Genomic DNA, 13,241 nt, shown 5'->3' with positions numbered 1-13,241 from the left:
GACCTCTTAAAGGGGGAAGCCATAAGAAAAAATACTTATTGTTCATGGTGGACAAGTTCACCAAATGGATAGAAGCCAAACTAGTCAAAACGGCCGAATCCGTACCAGTCATAGACTTCATATCCGGGGTCGTACACCGATACGGCGTCCCTCACAGCATCATCACTGATAATGGCTCCAATTTCACAGCCGATGAAGTGAAAACTTGGTGCGGCAAAATGGGCATTAAGCTCGATTACGCTTCCGTCTACCATCCCCAAACAAACAGCCAAGTCGAACGGGCAAACGGTCTCATCATGAGCGGCATTAAACCCAGACTAGTGTGATCTTTGACAGAGTCCGATACGCACTAGGTCGAGGAGCTCGACTCCGTGCTCTGGGGGCTGCGGACCACGCCGAATCGCACCACCGGATACGCACCATTTTTTATGGTGTACGGCGTGGAAGCAGTACTACCCTGCGACATAATACACGATTCGCCACGCGTATGCATGTACTAAGAGAAGGAAGCCGAATTAGATCGGCAGGATAACTTGGATGCCCTGGAGGAGGAGCGCGACATCGCAAAAGCCCGCTCTGCATTCTATCAACAGCAGGCTCGACGATACCAAAGCAGAGAAGTACGGGCCAAAACTTACAATATTGGCGAACTCGTTCTACGCCTACCGAAGAAGAAGAAGGACAAGCTCAAACCCAAGTGGGAAGGTCCCTTCGTCATTGACAAAGTTCTCACCGGAGGAGCGTACCTCTTACATAATGCATCCGATAACAGACTCGAGCCGAACCCATGGAATGCGGCAAGACTCCGGAGATTCTACGCCTAACGCCAAACTCAATGTTCGTCTCCTTACTCCCTCCCTTTTATTTATGCTCCATCCCTTTTCCTTTCTCGACTTTTCTTCCTCTTCACACAAAATATTCAATATAGTACAGACTTCCGGATAACTCCGGCCGCACTATGTGTGTAAGAAGCACCTGGGGGCTTCCTATATGGAAGCTAAAAATAATTACTCTAATGGCTTTTCGCCCATCACATGTGCATTTCTTTTCCACATGTGCCTTTTCTTCACCATTATATGCATCGATATGACTTAAGATGTGGCCAAGCTGGGTTGCCTGGCTCTTGTGTTTATGCCCTACGTTCCCGTTAATTCGGCTAGGGCATAAGGGGAGCACCTCTGCGATTGTTACTGCCGGTTCAGCCGGATGTGTACCTCAGACTGGGTGAAGCCGAAAGCTAGTTTCCTTAAGAGAATATTCAGTCAGTAAACAAAAGATGTATTCGTTTATTACAACGTAAATCCCCAGAAGTCTTGTATCCTGCGCCATCGTTTGCAGTCCGGACATGTGCATTGTCGCATGCGTACCCAGGGAAAGGAACCCCTAACGGAACTATTCTCCCTGGAAGATGTTTCTTACTATCCATGTAATATAACATAACTAGTTGGGTACTTGTCTGTTCAAGCACTTATGACCGCTACGCCTGGTTTCCACGCATACCCCGGTTTTGTATAACTGAGTGGGTATTCGGACACACCCCAGACTGTAGTATCCGGGGGCTGAAGCGAAAAGGTCCGCCATGACAAATGATTTTAATCCGGCTAGGGGCTACTTATGCCCATCGAATTACACAGTCACTTAGACTGACTATATTCCTCCTCTATACCATCCAACAGGCTATCTAGCTTAAAATCCTATTGAGAATACTTGGCGGCTAACGCTACCTGGTCATACACCAGACTTACGGGAATTTCTTGCCCATCGGGCCCCGCCGGTCCTACTTCGGCCATATGGTTCGGGTCCAGCTTGGTGTAGCGCGTCTTCACCATGGCCCAGGATTCTCTTGCACCTTGCCGGCAAGCTGACACCTTCCACAATCGGAAGCGCCGCCGTGCTCCTTGAAGCATATCCACAAGCTCCCCCATGCCATTCGGCAGGGAACTTGTTGGCCACAAGGCTTGAGCAACGCCGTGCATCACCCACCGAGCTCGCTCGTGCAACTGTGAAAGGTCTTGTAGCAAATCTCCCGCAGATGAGGGCATCTCCTCCCTGGGGCGACCTGTTAACATTCCTACAAGCAAAAATCTTTCAATATACTTCCTCGTCGAACTATAATATAGTTCGTCTGGATACTTACCATAAATTCCGCATCGAAGCCTTTTGTTCTCCTTCACGGAGTCCGCCAGCCGAGCGCGGACGTCCTTCAATTCCACGTCCAGCCGGACATTGGCATCTTGAAGATTGTTCTTCTCCTGCCTAACTTTCATAAGAATGCGCTCGCCAGCCTTTAGTTGCCCTTTGAGATGCGAGTCGTCATCCGTTACGCCCTCCGGATTCACCCCGGGATTGTCTGCAGAATTCTCTGTTAGACTTGTTATACGAATCATTTAATACATGGTGCATCTTCGTACAATTGAGACAAATGTTACCAGATGAGGCCTTTTGGGATTCCTCTAACTTGGCAACCGTGTCCCTCAGCTGGGCCTTGCATTCCTCTAGCTCCCGAGCCAATTGTTCATTCTTATCTACAAGGATCTGTGCATAAATTGATCCTTAAAACAGTTGTTCCAACCATTTCAATTCTCAGGGGCTACTGTTATACATACTTATCAAAATTTCTTACCCATATATCTTTGGTATACTGGTCCGTCGCTCGGGCAAGCCCGCCTTGATCTGCTCAGAGGTATGCGTTCCCCGAATTGAAGGCATTAAATGCCTCTTCAGAGAAGATGTTGTTCCGAAGCACGGCCCTCCGGCGCCGGTGATTCATGGCGCTCTCTACTTCGGAGTTCGTGGCCGATAGCATATCTGCATCATCTGTCGGAGAACTATGCGGTACTGGCCCCGTGTCCTCCTCCGCTCTCGAAGCCGGTTCTGGAACCCGGCTGGTGGAGGCGCGATTGGCGGGATCCCCGGATATAGTCCGGCTGCTCCTCTTCCTGCCAGGACACGAAGGGCGCCGTTATACTTCAAATACAATAATCGCAGGACATGTTTTTTGCTTTACCTCTGCAGTGGTGTGTCGACCCTCACCGCCTTCCTCTTGAGCCTGCCCGATCCGGACGCCCGTGGTCGACAAGTCCCTAGGGGCTCGGCCCCGCGCTCCGACCGTCATCTCTGCAAACAACATGATGCCTCAAGGGTAAGGCATGACACCTGAGGGGAGTCCTCTTCGACGGATAGGGTTTTTAGTTTGGCTTACACGCGACATAGGGAGCAGTCCGGGATAGTCGGCAATAATGGCCACTGAGGCACCATCACAGCTCGCTTGATAAAATACCGCGTTGACAAGCTCCACGGTAATATTCGGATCTTCTTCGAGTCTTGGATCTAGGGCCCTTCCGGGGTCCTCTGGCTGCGGGGAGGGGCTGAAGATTCCTTCTATGGCCCTCCTCAGTTCCTGCTCGGAAACATCGATGCGGGTAATCTTAGCAGAGAGCGCTAAAGTAAGTGAAGCAGGGAAATGAATGACGACTTACCCACTCTGGGGGGTTGTACATGCAGAATCCGTCCCGCGGTTTAATGCGAAGGAATTCTTCCTCTTCCCCTTTGTATAAACCGGACAATATCCTTGCCAGAGCAGTGGCGGAGTCCGGACCCTTACGGCCGCAACGGGTGGCGTCATCTTCCCCGTTGTAGTGTCACATGGGCTTCCCCCGATATTGAAGCGGTTGTACTCCCCGCATTATGCATATTGCCATAACCTCGACTTTCATCAGTTCGGATTTGGCCAGTAAATTTATCCTGCTCATCAGGAAATGTATTTCCCTGGTATCCTCCTCTTGGGGGCCCCGGGGGTGCCATCTTAGACATGTCCTCGGTGGGGCGTTACTGAACTTGGGGAGACCTGTCCGGACTGGATCCGGAAGGGGAACATCATCAATGTAAAACCACTCTGAAGGCCAGTTCTCTGGTGCCTTCTTGGGAGTGCCAGATAGGTATCCGGTCTTGGCAATGCGCCATACTTCGGCCCCACCCACTTGACATAGGGATTCTCCCTGGGTGCCGGGGACAAGGCAGAATAGCTTCTTCCATAACCCGAAGTGAGGTTCGCAGCCCAAAAATAGCTCGCAAAGGGCAACGTACCCAGCTATGTGTAGTACGGGGGCAGGGGTAAGGTTGTGCAACTGGAGACCGTAGAACTCCAGGAGCCCGCGAAGAAACGGGTGGATGGGAAACCCGACGCCCCTTAGCAGATGCGGGATGAGACATATTCGCTCCTCCGGAGATGGATTAGGAGATCCCTCCGCTTGTTCCCCTCCGTTATAAGTGGCTATTCCAGCTCGAACGGGGACCATAAACGCCGGTGGGAGAAACCTTTGGGTTTGTAACTTTATCAAATGACTATGAGGAACTGAACACTCTTCCCAAACCCCCGACTTGGAGCGAGGAGAGTGAGCAGAAGAGCTGCGACGACCGGTCATGTTGGAATGGTTTTTTTCAGAGCGCTCTGTGGGATGCTTGCTCGAGGGAGGAGAGAGAGGTTTGGATCTGAGAATTCTCGTCTCTTCAAATAGACGGCCAGCCTGAAGGATCGGGGCTGGCAAATACAAAAATGCCTCGGCTCCTCGCACTTGCTTGGCACATGGAGATGGTCATTATTGAGGCACTGAAGCCGAGGAGTGCAACGTTGATGGGGAGTCGGACACTATTCGTCGTAGTAGGTACATTGGAGTATTCAGAGAAGGAACCCGCCTTGCAATGCCGAAGACAAGACTGCGTGCCGGACTCATCGTCATTGAAGCCTGGTTTAGGGGCTACTGAGGGAGTCCTGGATTAGGGGGTATCCGGACAGCCGGACTGTATACATCGTCCGGACTATTGAAGCGTGAAGATACAAGACTCAAGACTTCGGACCGTGTCCGGATGGGACTCTCCTTTGCGTGGAAGGCAAGCTTGGTGATCCGGATATTGTGTTTCCTTCCTTGTAACCGACTCCGTGTAAACCCTAGCCCTCTCCGGTGTCTATATAAACCGGAGAGGTTGGTCCTTAGAAGGACGATCACAATTACAATCATACCATCATAGGCTAGCTCTTAGGGTTTAGCCTCTACGATCTCGTGGAATATCTACTCTTGTACTACCCATATCTTTAATATTAATCAAGCAGGAAGTAGGGTTTTACCTCCATCAAGAGGGCCCGAACCTGGGTAAACATTGTGTCCCTCGCTTCCTGTTACCATCAGCCTAAGATGCACAGATCGGGACCCCCTACCCGAGATCCGCCGGTTTTGACACCGACAGGCGCCGCGGCGCCTTACGGCGGAGGCGACCGGCCGTCGCTGCTCAAAGCGAAACCACAATCGTGGCCGTATCTATCTCTGAATCATGGTCATATCCAATTCCGGGTCGCAGCCCCTCCCATTTTTTTAATGTGAATTTGTACCAGCTGATCCGATCGAGTACTAGTTGGAATAGTACGATTCTTTCACGTGAGGACACTGCAGCTGGTCCGATTCCTTCGTGCATGTGCATCTTGATTGTTCTATCAAAAGAAAAAACGAGGATTCCGGCGATTTGACTGCTTGGTCTCGGCGACTTGCAGCAGTTAACAGATCTCGACCCAAATCCTAATTTCTCTTAAACATTGAATCTCATAAAATATAAATCTGAGTTGATGAACTTGATGCTGATGCGGATCTTTCCAAACCGACTCTTCTTTCCTGAAAAAAATGCGAACCTTCTCGATCCTTGTGAGGGATCCTGCCAGGAACTCAGCACCACCGTGCGCAGGCCCCATGGTGGGCGCCAACTGTCGTGGAATTGTCACGGTAGATGTCCTTACTGTGAGGACTTAGTCGCGAGGCCAACGCATCTATGCGGTAGCTTGAGAGGGGTTGGGCGAAATCGAGAGACGCAACATAAGACAAAGATTTAGATAGCTTCGGGCCCCAGGAAACATCATCCGGTAATAGCCCTACATGATGTTTGTGGCTAGGTCTCATTATGATCATGAGGGAGTCGCCAGTAAGCCGGCTCTTTGCGTCTAGCCCTAGAGATTGTTTCTTCTTGCATGTCCCCTCTTGGGGTGCCCTGCCCCTCCTTATATAAGTTGAAGGGGCGGGTTACATGACTAGTCCTAGTAGGATTAGGATTACTCAATTACAAGTGGAGTCCTAGTCTTGCTTACTTTGTAAGGGAATATTCCTTAATCTTTCCTCTTAAGCCGGCCCATCAGAGTATAAGCCGGCCTGCTAGGCCTTGGGCCTTGTCGTCTGTTTGATCCGTCCGCCAGGTCTCCAGTGAGTCATAATGTCCAGGCGGGTTACATATAAACCGCCATGTCCGGGCGGATCGCCAGTGAGTCGCCAAGCTCCAGCCTGGTCTCTGGTGAGTCGCCAAGTCCGGCCGGGTCATAATTCCGGTCGGGTCATACCGCGGGGTATATCCCCGACAGATAGTAATACCGGCACCGGAGATAATGAAACCCCGGATAATGCCAAAGATAGCGACCACCCTATCGAGCCCACGTCCGAACAGGACGAGAGGGAGGAGGGTCAGTATAGCCCCGAACACGCTAATCACAAAGATTCAGAGGACATCAAGTACTTACCTACTTTCGAAGAGGATGTGAGCCTCAGTGACGAAGACTTCATCGTTCCAGAGGAACCCTGATGTCTACTATGCAACCTTCTTCTTGTAGATGTTGTTGGGCCTCCAAGTGTAGAGGTTTGTAGGACAGTAATTTCCCTCAAGTGGATGACCTAAGGTTTATCAATCCATGGGAGGCGTAGGATGAAGATGGTATCTCTCAAACAACCCTGCAACCAAATAACAAAGAGTCTCTTGTGTCCCCAACACACCCAATACAATGGTAAATTGTATAGGTGCACTAGTTCAGCGAAGAGATGGTGATACAAGTGCAATATGGATGGTAGATATAGATTTTTGTAATCTGAAATTATAAAAACAGCAAGGTAGCAAGTGGTAAAAGTGAGCGAAAACGGTATTGAATGCTTTGAAACAAGGCCTAGGGTTCATACTTTCACTAGTGCAAGTTCTCTCAATAATAATAACATAAGTAGATCATATAACTATCCCTCAACATGCAAAAAAGAGTCACTCCAAAGTCACTAATAGCGGAGAACAAACGAATAGATTATTGTAGGGTATGAAACCACCTCAAAGTTATTCTTTCCGATCAATCCATTGGGCTATTCCTATAAGCGTCACAAACAGCCCTAAAGTTGGTAGCAAAATAACACCTTAAGACACACATCAACCAAAACCCTAATGTCACATAGATACTCCAATGTCACCTCAAGTATCCGCGGGTATGATTATACGATATGCATCACACAATCTCAAATTCATCTATTCAAACCAATACAAAGAACTCATAGAGTGCCCCAAAGTTTCTACCGGAAAGTCAAGACGAAAACGTGTGCCAACCCCTATGCATAGATTCCCAAGGTCACGGAACCCACAAGTTGATCACCAAAACATACATTAAGTGAATTAATAGAATACCCCATTGTCACCACAGGTATCCCACGCAAGACATACATAAAGTGTTCTCAAATCCTTAAAGACTCAATCCGATAAGATAACTTCAAAGGGAAAACTCAATTCATCACAAGAGAGTAGAGGGGGAGAAACATCATATGATCCAACTATAATAGCAAAGCTCGCGGTACATCAAGATCGTGCCACATCAAGAACACGAGAGAGAGAGAGAGAGAGAGAGAGAGAGAGAGAGAGAGAGAGAGAGATCAAACACATAGCTACTAGTACATACCCTCAGCCCCGAGGGTGAACTACTCCATCCTCGTCACGGAGAGCGCCGAGATGATGAAGATGGCCACCGGTGATGGATCCTCCCTCCGGCAGGGTGCCAGAACAGTGTCCCGATTGTTTTTTCGTGGCTCTGAAGGCTTGCGGCGGCGGAACTCCCGATCTAGGTTTCTTTTTGGGGGTTTATGTATTTATAGGAATTTTTGGCGTCGGTCTCACGGGTCTCCGAGTCATCCACGAGATAGGGGGCGCCCACAGGGGGGTAGGGCGCGCCCTCCACCCTCGTGGATGGCTCGAGACTCTTATGGCCCAACACTTTTACTCCGGGGCTTCTTTTGGTCCATAAAAATCATTAAAAATTGGCACGTCAATTGGACTCCGTTTGGTATTCCTTTTCTGTAAAACTCAAAAACAAGGGAAAAACAGAAACTGGCACTGGGCTCTAGGTTAATAGGTTAGTTCCAAAAATCATATAAAATAGCATATAAATGCGTATAAAACATCCTAGATGGATAATATAATAGCATGTAACAATCAAAAATTATAGATACGTTGGAGACGTATCAAGCATCCACAAGCTTAATTCATGCTCGTCCTCAAGTAGGTAAATGATAGAAACATAATTTTTGATGTGGAATGCTACCTAACATATTTATCAATGTAATCTTCTCTATTATGGCAAGAATATTTAGATCCATAAGATTCAAAACAAAAGTTTAATATTGACATAAAAATAATAATAGTTCAAGCATACTAACAAGGCAATTACGTCTTCTCAAAATAACATGGCCAAAGAAAGCTTATCCCTACAAAATCATATAGTCTGGCTATGCTCTATCTTTATCACACAAAATATTTAAATCATGCACAACCCCGGTTTCAGCCAAGCAATTGTTTCATACTTTAGTATTCTCAAACTTTTTCAACTTTCACGCAATACATGAGCGTGAGCCATGGACATAACACTATATGTGGAATAGAATGATGGTTGTGGAGAAGACAAAAAGGAGAAGATAGTCTCACATCAACTACGCGTATGAACGGACTATGAAGATGTCCATCAATAGATGTCAATGTGAGTGAGTAGGGATTGCCATGCAACGGATGCACTAGAGCTATAAGTGTATGAAAGCTAAAAAAACTAAGTGGGTGTACACCCAACTTGCTTGCTCATAAAGACCTAGGGCAATTTGAGGAAGTCCATCATTGGAATATACAAGCCAAATTCTATAATAAAAAATTTCCACTAGTATACGAAAGTGATAACATAGGAGACTCTCTATCATGAAGATCATGGTGCTACTTTGAAGCACAAGTGTGGTAAAATGATAGTAGCATTACCCCTTCTCTCTTTTTCTTTCATTTTTTTTGTTTTTTGTTCTTTTATGCCTTCTCTTTTTTTGGCCTCTTTTTTTTCGCCCGGAGTCTCAATGCACGGCTGAGTCATCCTTGGAAGCCGGTTATCTACAAAAGAAGTTTGACGGGGCGGCGGTTAGGCTTGGCGTCATAAAAAAATGAGACCAACCCAAGGGCTAACCCTCGTTATGCTTTTTATAGGAGAAACTCTGCGAGCACCGCGCGTCAAAGAGGCTTGACGTCATCGTTTTACATTTTTCTGGTCTTGTGCTAGTGGATACCCAATTATTTTTTTGAGGGAAGTGGATACCCAAATATAGCACTCCTATAGCAATTTTTTCTGTTGCCATGCAGGTTTTTGCCTGCTGTCAGCCGTTTATTAGTCTACCGTTTGGCATGAATGGTGAGATATATATATATAAATCAGTTTATTAGTCCAAAAACAATAAACAAAAGGACTGTGCTAACGACCAGTCGACTGGTCGTTAGCGACAGATCGTCCGACAGATCCGGACGATTCCACCCACGTACGATCCGCTTCTCTCGATGTGGGAATCGATCCTTTTTTTCCTTCTAGCGCAATAAAAAGAATTGGCAGAAGTTGGAATCGAACCCACCACCTCCTGGTAGACCATAGTAGTTCACAACCACCAGGTCTAGATTGAGCCGGTGATTAGATTGAGGTTAGGTAGTATTTGTACTGCTACTTAGCGTGACCTGGAAACGAATAATTTTTCTTTCTTTCCTTTTATATTTTTTATCCTATATAGATGGCCCGGCTGCTCTGTTAATATTTACAACATCATGGTAATTTTAACGTAGTAAAAATTGTTGACATATCATGGTAACTTCGTTGTAAAAAGCATGCCAGGGTACACAAGTTTTTTTTGCGAGGGTACAAAAGTTATCAACCATTTGGTGCGTAACTTATCATGCTTTTTATACATAAGTTACCGGGGAATATTTGAAATATTTTTTCTTGGGTCAGGGATACGGCTGGGTGTTGTACAAAATTATTATACTTTGCAGTCTGTAAAAATCATGATATTTACACAAAAGTTATCAAGAGATGTTTTTAAAAACTTTTTTTAGGTCAACGTTATCGTGGTGTTTGTACATAAGTTATCATGACAGCGGTATATCAATTGTCATACTATTTACATAGTAATTATCAGGGTACGTTTCAAGCACCCCTCGCGTTGAAATATTACCGTCATATTTGTATCTAAATTATCAGGGCTGCAGTGCATAAATTATCATGTCATTTATACAACAGTTATCGGAGTAATGTTTTCCAAAGAGAAAATTTTTAAAGTCAAAGTTATCAACTATGTTGTGTGTATATTATCATGTTATTTGCACAGAAATTACTGGGGTATGATTTCCAACAACTTTTATCCTATGGTCAAAGGAGTTACCACGGTGTTTGTACGTGGGTTATCAGCTTTGTTGTGTGTATACTACCATCTTATTTACACAGAATTTATCAGGGATTGTTTTTCAATATTTTTCCTCGGGTCAAATGGTTACCAGAGTGTTTGTAAGTGAGTTATCAACTTTGTTGTGTCTATATTATCCGAAAATGCCATTTGGTGGCCACGCACCATGGAGGCCGAAATTTGCGCCCTCTTGATGAGCGCCACGCAACCAGGCCTCTACCGTATTTCAGCGTCGTACCCTTTTTGATCTCCTGTATTGCCAGTAAATAAACAGCGGCAGCTCATGTAGACAAGATGGCACAGCAGGGCCCGCACAGTTCAAAGGAAAGGAATCACGGTGTAGTAAATAGGATTGACTCCGTCGTCATGTTCCTGTGCGAAGCAGAAAGCCGTTTTAGTCTATCGTTAGGAGATCATGCCAGACCCCGTTTAAACTTTCACTCAATTTTTTTATTCGCCCATGTTGCGTCTAGATTCATATAGGGAAACAAAAAAAATTAGTGTGCAACTGAAGATGCAAAGGGTAGATGATGTTTTTGTCTGTGCAACTCACAAGATTCAGAAGACACTGACGACACTCTGATTCAGAGACAAGGCCTGAAAGATTTCCAAACTGAAAAAGTTAAACTAGGAGCAAGACCACAATTTCAGGGTGTTACAGGACTCAGAAGATAGTGACGACAATATTATTCAGAAACAAGGTCTGGCAGATTTCCAAACTGAAAAGGTCAAACTAAACGTCAGCTGCTCATAGCAACACCACAATTTCAGTGTATTACAGGATTTAATCAAGGACTCGACAACAGCGACACAACAAGGAAATCAAATCACACCCAAAGAAGCATTATAGTGCAAACTCGATACACAACGGATTTGTTCAGTTAGCAATCTGAATTTTCAAATACGAGCCATTCTAAAATCAGTCTCCAAAGTCTGCTTTGGGCGGGTTGGTGCAAGTGTTCTTCCTGTGACCTCACCAGCTGCATCTGGAGCATCGAGGCGACTTCCTCGGCGCCTTTGGAAGATCTCCTCGTTGCGGAAAAGTGGTGCTCTTGTGACCTTAACCTCTGCAGATAGAACAGAACCTAGACCTCTTTTTTGGTTGCTCATATGGTGCTTTGCCGCGACTTGTGCTAGGGCGTCCAGCTGCCCTTTTCTTTGTCGGTGCTGCAAAACAATCAGAACATTGCGAGGCACTCTGTGCTGGATTTTGGCCTCCACTTTTGTGTTGGATTTTTCCCATTGTCCACATCAGATTTTTCACTCGACCCACCTCGTTAACCTGTACACTGTATGTGAAATCAGGATCTTCACCCCTCATCGCGTTGAACACCTCTATGGTCTTTGTTGCATCATTTCCTGATTGCTCTTGGTTAAGCTTCTTCAGAGACCTTTTGGTGAATGGTGCCTCTTTTACTGAACCAAAAAAACTGCCAACTACACTGTAAACCTTGTTTATGCTTACATTTTTCCCTCGGTTGTTTCACAAGGTCCCTTGTGTATCTATCTATGTGCCGATGAGACTTCCAGTGTAATTTCTCCATATAGTTGACAGAAAGTCTGGTTGTGCTCTGCCCTGTGTTTACAAACGTACCAGCCCTTAATCCCTTATCATCTTATCTAAGGACCGTCATCATGGCAGTGAAGCCACAAAGTGTGGAACGGCTATTTGATTGCAATGGTTTACCCTGCGCAAGAATTAAAATAAAACCACTCATAAGTTTTTCTTCCTCTGCAATAGCTTCTTGAGGAAATCTAATACATAAAAATTCAGCGCGGCTTTTACTTATAAGTGTTCCACTGCTTACCGCACACATGCACACAATTTCCTGGATGCATTTTTTCCGATGAACGTTCAACCGGCTTTTAGCACACCTGACGCCAAAATACAGTATCCCATGAGTAATATTGTAAAACTCGTAAGGTTCTTCGACCAAGTCAAAACTTGTCCCCAATACAGGATGAACAATAGTACCAGCTTTCTTGTCTACATAAGCACGCATCGAAGCCTCGAGCGCAGGAACTCGACTTGGATTGCTTTCCGTCTCATCTGACACTTTGCCAATCCTAATCCTGTAGTTTTTAGCCCATTTTGCACACACAGTTGTGGGATGCTTTATGGATTGAAGCAACGACGGATTGCACAACAGCCACATCTCCCCCCAAGAGATCCCTGGCATCGACCATAGGAATCAAGCTGCAATGAATCACAGGAAAATCATATCCTCATATTCAACACCCCGGGGAGTGGAACCAGACGACACTAGCTAGCACAGGCAACAAGAGCTACAGGCATGACTTGTTCATAGCACTAGAACAAGACCATAAAGGGAAAGATCAGGCAGGAGTTTACCCTGATTCGGCTTCCTCGAAGAACTCAAGCCTATCCCATGGCGATCCCTCGCACGCCCAGCTGCCGCCGCAAGGGGATGAATGGTCTGGCGAGGCAGAGAAACCTGTGCTGTGTAGAAGTAATTGCGAGGCTATCTGCAGCGATAGACGGACCCATTGAAAGATTATTAATTACCCACCAGCCCGCTTCTACCTGTGCAGTGTCCAACCAGCCCAGTGGGTACATAACGTGCACACAAAAACCACCGAACGATTGGCCCATGTATAAACACAGTACTGGAGGCCATGGCACCGATGTATTGCAAATTAATGGCGTGTGTATAAGAAAATGGAAACTAAACAACACACATCCCATCGCTA

At 46.2% G+C, this 13,241-nt stretch overlaps 1 long non-coding RNA gene across 2 annotated transcripts; it reads right to left on the bottom strand.

Moving 5' to 3' along the window:
• Nucleotides 1-11,341: 11,341 nt before the first annotated feature.
• LOC119340925 lies at nt 11,342-13,041 on the bottom strand. Of its 2 annotated transcripts, none has more exons than XR_005164756.1 (3): nt 12,883-13,041; nt 12,316-12,726; nt 11,342-12,217 (listed from the first exon to the last, which is right to left on the bottom strand). It is a non-coding gene; the product is annotated as an uncharacterized LOC119340925 (long non-coding RNA). The 2 variants fall into 2 exon arrangements; XR_005164755.1 differs by having other exon boundaries at nt 12,338-12,726.
• Nucleotides 13,042-13,241: the final 200 nt, after the last annotated feature.

Source organism: Triticum dicoccoides, chromosome 7B (genome assembly GCF_002162155.2).
Source record: "Triticum dicoccoides isolate Atlit2015 ecotype Zavitan chromosome 7B, WEW_v2.0, whole genome shotgun sequence".
NCBI classification, from domain to species: Eukaryota; Viridiplantae; Streptophyta; class Magnoliopsida; order Poales; family Poaceae; genus Triticum; species Triticum dicoccoides.
The sequence above is the reverse complement of the archived record's forward strand: the minus strand, read 5'-3'. Positions and strand labels throughout refer to the sequence as shown.